The sequence below is a fragment of the Musa acuminata genome, chromosome BXJ2-6 (genome assembly GCF_036884655.1).
Source record: "Musa acuminata AAA Group cultivar baxijiao chromosome BXJ2-6, Cavendish_Baxijiao_AAA, whole genome shotgun sequence".
In the NCBI taxonomy this organism is placed as follows: domain Eukaryota; kingdom Viridiplantae; phylum Streptophyta; class Magnoliopsida; order Zingiberales; family Musaceae; genus Musa; species Musa acuminata.
In genome coordinates this window covers 19,889,786-19,895,785 of record NC_088343.1, presented here as the reverse complement: position 1 = coordinate 19,895,785, position 6,000 = coordinate 19,889,786, and positions in this window count along the sequence as shown.

The following is a 6,000-nucleotide window of genomic DNA, read 5'->3' as shown; positions in this document are numbered from 1 at the left end:
TACCGATATGACTGAGTATTTACTGGAGGTTTGTCCGGAAGAATTGGTATACAATGATCATACTGACGGGTAGGAGGTAGGTTGCGCGGTTCGTCAAATATATCTAAAAATTCAGCAAGCAAAGAAAGTAGGTTTGGATCTTCAAATTCTGTTGGCTCTCCCTTAGTTGGCTACTCAAGTTATACCAAAAAGCCGCTATATGCTTTGTGCAAAACCTTCTCCATTCATTGTGTGCAAATTGTTGTTACGTCGGCCCACGTTTCCCATGCAGTATCACCTGTTTCCCTTCACTGTAAAATTTCATAATTAATTTTATAAAATTTTAGGAAATATCATCTAATGTCGTCAGCCATTCGATGCTGAGAACCTCCTCATAATCATCAAGAGGGAGGAGGAAAAATCTATAATTATCTCTTGATCCTGCAGTAACAGTTTCACTTGCGGGCACCTATAATCACACTTTAAAATTCATCCGTCAATGACCTTAACATCAAACCTACTACAATTCTTGATAAGTAAGGCCATTCGGACAATAACCTTGCTGTTCATAAAATTATTAGTGTTCCCAGTGTCAATAAGAATGGTGATAGGTTATTGCTTCAGAAGTCCTCCCACTTTTATTGTTTGCGGGTTCGCATAATCGGCAAGGGCATGCATCGTAATATCGACCGACTGCTATTCTTCATCTGCGACCTCTTTCTCATGCTTTGGACCTCCTCTTCTATGTCTTCAAGAGGTTTAATCAGTAGGAGGTGGCCCCTTTTGCAACGATGATCGTGGTTCCACGACTCGTCGCAATGCCAACAAAGACCCTTTGCTGATTGGTCACGTAGTTATTCTCTTGTCAATTTTTTTGGCAACGAAAGATGGTTGTGAGCAAAAGGAGGTTTATATGCCACAGGCCTAGGAGATGTTCTCATCCTCCGAGCATCTTGGTTAAGTCGTTCTTCTTGTATTCTGGCGAAAGAAATCATAGCTGTCACGGTACGGGGCTATCGCATCTTAACCTCCCCTTTTATCTCTGGCTTGAGTCCTTCGATGAATGTTCCTAACAATTAACGGTTAGTCCAATCATGAGCAAGATAGGATAGCTTCTCAAACCTAGTTTGGTACTCTTGAATCGTAGAGGTTTATCGAATCTTTAGCGAGTTGACCATCGATATTTTCATACTCCGTTGGTTCGAAACGATTCAACAGTGCGTCCTTAAATTGATTCCATGTCGGAGCCCCATGATTATATTCCAGCCAATTGTACCATTGAATAGCATCTCCTTTAAGGTGGATGACAATAATTTCCACCATAGCATCATCCAACATTCGGTAGTAGCGAAAGTAACATTCGACGGGCGAAATCCACCCCGCCGGGTCTCCTTTTTCCTATCGCGGGAAGCCCACCCTCATGCATGGCTGAAGCATGTCTGAGGGCTGTCCCTCCTTCTTTGGAGGCCTCTCTGAACTCTCCCCTTGCTGAAACTTGGTTGGACTCGGTAGTTGTCCAATTCTGAATTCTGCAAACAAAGTGCACAATTTGTCCTCCAAGCGTGATTCAAGCCGCAATTCAATCCGAGATTCCCATGCTTCAAATTTGGCATCAATTGGATCTTGAGAAGCCATTGCATATGCTTATAGATAAGAGATGTCCCTATCTTTTTTTTTTTGTTGATGGATTAATGGCATGGGGTGGTGGAAGGTTCCAAAAAATTGAGGATCACGGAAAGGTACTATAGCAGATTTTTACATCTAAAGTGTAGTAGTTTGGATGTAAAAGGTCAGTGGTTTATATTAAGAATTTTTTTATGAAACCAAAAGGAAATCTGCTGTTAGGAAGTTTTAAAGCTATCGTCAAAATTTCATAGAGATTTCGACAAAAAAAACATAGTAGCAAGATCAAACAAACTGTGTTATGCGGTTGGAATTCTACAGTGCATCTAGAAGTTTGGACGTAAAAGATCAGTGATTTATATTAAAATTTTTTTGACAAAACTAAAGGAAAATATGTTGTTAGGAAGTGTCAAAGCTCTCATAAAAATTTTGTAGATATTTGGATAGAAAAAATGCAGTAGCAAGATCAAAAAAACGGTGCTATACGGTTGAAATTCTACAGTGCATCTAGTAGATTGGATGTAAAAGATCAGTGGTTTATATTGAGAATTTTATGACAAAACTAAAGGAAAATCTACTGTTAGGAAGTGTCAAAGCTGTCATAAAAATTTTGTAGAGATTTTGACAAGAAAAATATAGTAGCAAGATCAAATAAACTATGCTATACAGTTGAAATTCTGTAGTGCATCTTTCGTCGTAGAGACAAAAACTTTACAACGAAAAGTTTATGCAGTAATATAGGAATGATTTTTTTGAATTTTTGAATAAGGATAACTAAATTGTAGCAACAGTAAGGTAGGAAACCCGAACCTGTTGCAATTCGCGGGGAGATCAAAGGATGATCCACGGTGATGAAGATGACAACGGAATTCAGCGACGATATTTTAAGTAATTGTGGGAATTACTTTGGGTGGCTGTGGATGGCAGGTGGATGGCTGTGGAAGGGCAGCAAGATGCCAAGAATGCTGTTCTGATACTAAGTGGTAGAACCCTAGTGAATTCTAAGCTTGGGGTTGATCTCTTTAGGGGATCGACCTCCTTGGAACTCCATAGGGGTTCCTTCCTCCAAGTTGCTGCTCAAAGGCTGCTAAAAAGATTCATCTATTGTTTGTCAAAAGAGGATAAATACATGACTATTTATAGGGTTTCTAAACCCTAACTCCTAATAGAACTCCTACTTCTAACCAACTCCTACTCTACAACGCAACCTCCCAACTAGCCCTAACCCTAGCCGGCCTCTTCACCTCTTTAATAGGGTCAGCTAGATAGATTTTAGATAAATACCTATTTTAATAAAATTTAATTATGACTCTTCTAGGTAGAGTCTAACAAATCAGAAATGAACATATGGTGTTAAAAAGAAATCTTTAGTGAACATTATCGAAGAACAAGAAAGAAAGAAAAAAAGAAAAAAAAGAAAGAGGATACTGTTCAGAAACAAAACTAGGACTGTACTGAATGCAATGGCCAAAAAGATTTATGCACTTCTGCAGAAATGAGGCCATTAGCTGAAAGATAAATTAACAGTCAAAACTACATCCGCTGGAACTGAAGAGCATTCATCAATTGTTAAGGGTCATAACTATCCATTTGTAAGTGGTATTTGTACACGTAGTGGGCTTACACTCAGCTTTCCTGCTTTCTAGGTCTGAGGGCTCAAAAGGCAAGTCAGTGTTCTCATCTAAAATGAAAGTGGAGTTTCAGAAAACTACGAAGTTGCAAGCACTAGGCTGCAGGCTGCAGGCAGCAGAGAACAAACCTAATCGCCTTAAATGTGAGAAGAAAGGTTTCACACATACTTCTGAAGACCATGCTTCTGTGAAAAGTGACATTAAGAGTGCATCAACTGGCAGTCCTGCTAAGGATCCCACTCAGAATTGTACTTTTGACTCATCCAGAAAGGAATTAAGTGCTGACCATTTAAAATGCAGCTTGCAGCCATCACTTTTATCGAGTCATGCTGCCACCAAGGAATTGGAAAAACAAAATGATGGGCTTGATGTTGATCACATTGCTATGGAGAATAATAGTTGCTCAAAAGTATCTCCTAGATATTCAACAAATTATACAGTTCAATCATATATTCCGGTCATGAATCACTCTAGTGAAGATAAATCGTCGGAAATGATTGACAAGACGTTAATCGATAAAATGAATAACCAAGATGTAAGTCTTTTATATAGTGCCATTTATGCAACGCCTTCCATTTAGTTCATTTTAATCTCCTCATTTACCAGTTGTGTTGAGAACATTAGCAACATAAAATAAAAAACATGTACCTTTTAGTGATTGTCCTCATTTGTTCTATTTTGATGTTAAACAGCTGAAGGTTCCTAAAGTTTCAATAGCAGAGGAGCCTAACAAAAGTAAGGGATCACAGGAGGAGGAAAATGATGAGGCATGCCTCGTATGTAAATCATCATTTAATTTATTTTGTTTGATACTCTCATCATTTAATTTGGTCATGTTGTTAGTTTTCAAATTACTTGTTCACTGAGCTTATTTCCTTTGGTATATGCTGGTAGGATCTAACAACATGACCAAAATATCTTGTGACATTTACAGTTGGCTTTGAGTTTAACAGAAAAATGTTGAGATGGCAGTTAAAAAGGTTGGTTTAGTGTTGTGGCACCCCTCTTAGACATGCATTTTTTTTTTCCCCATTTGGTGTTTTATATCATATTATTCTTTCAGTTTTTTGAAGATTTCACCATCTTGCTCTTCACATATGATGGTCGTCGAGCTAGTGAAGGGGAAGAACTTGAGTGCTCCAAGCATGCGATCATGTCAGCATAAGGAGCAAACAAAATGGTAAGAATAATTGAGGTTCTTCTAACAAAGCATCAAAAGTTTCTTCTATGGCATTATCTTGCATTCTTGGCACCTGCCAACTCTTCCGAAGGAGTCGATGACGTCCTCTAATATTCCTATAACTTAGCTTGCTAATAGTTTAATCGGTGTTATGTTATGATTTCAATAATGGTATTCATTTCTCATAATCATCAGGTGGTATGCAAAACATTGTAGTAGTAGCTTATGATTACATATTTATCTGGGACGAAGATATTGGAGTTGAACATTTTGATGCAGAGAAGAAGAATTGTTTTCCCTCTTAAACACTAATTTTTCTGACACAACACTTTCGTGGCAACTTACTATGTTTTTCTTATGTCAGATATTTGCGCTTAGTGAAAAATACATGGCTTGGGGATTTCATAACCAGGTGTAGATCCTAATAAAGGATTGACTTGGGAGATATATCCTAATAAAGGAGAGCTGACAGTAAAACAGTATTTTCAAAAGGTGCTCGGGTATTTCGACGAAGCCTCGTTAGAGCGTTTGCCGGAGCATAGGCGTTGAGCAATGTTTTCAAAATGTACTTGGGCGAGATGAGATGAGGCCTGAGTGTCTCGCAAAACCTCCGAACGAGGTGTTTCGACAACCGTTGCTCGAGTGTTTGCTAGAGCCCATGCGTCGAGCATGTCCAGCAAGTGCCTTAGTGAAGGTGAGTCAAAGTTTGAGCCTCGTTCAATTGAATGAGTAAGTTAGCTTAATCAAACCAACTAAATGTACCATAACACAAAACCTACCCAACCTCCCCTCCTTGTATGTGAGGCGTTTCGATGAAGCATCACTCGGGCGCTCGCCTGAGCATTAGGCATCGGCCGCCTTGGGCGAGTGCTCAAGTGAAGGTTAGTCTAATCGAACTAGCTAAAAATGTATCTTAACATAAGCCTGCACTCAATTAATGAATTGAATCTCAGATTTTGATGATAAAATTAATTGGTGAATTAATGATCTAATCCATGTATTGAGATAAGTGATGCAGGACTAAACTACGATCGTGAGAAAAGGTAAAACAATTAAAAAAGAATCGAAGTTGGGCTAGAGTCAATGATTGGGCATCAGGCCTGATGAATCGAGGGATGCACCAAAGGATCGGACGATGTAGTGAAAGCTCACTGAAAGTTCGCCGAAAGCTCATAGAAAGTTCATCAAAAATTCATCGAGAGTTCGGTTGAACAATTGACGTGCCGGACAACTTAGATTGCTTGTATCGTAATTCTTTTTAAACTTAACTATCGTAGTTAAGACTTTAATTTGAGTTGATCTTGGGAAAAATCCTACTAACTCAATTATGGGCCAACTGGGCTCTTAAATAGGGTTGAATTGGGCCGGTTGGATGGCTCATCCAGCCACTTGGAGCCATGTTAGGCGGTGGCACTGCTCAGGCTGGGCGATGGAACCGCTTGAGGCTCAGCCACCCAGGTTGTCTAGGTAATGGTACCGTCGACAGTTAATGCTGTCAAGCGATGGTAGCTCCTTGTCAAATTGTGATATCGCTAGAACCTAGTCTTCGAGGCTTTGTTAGGCAGTTGTACCGCCTAATGTCAGTCT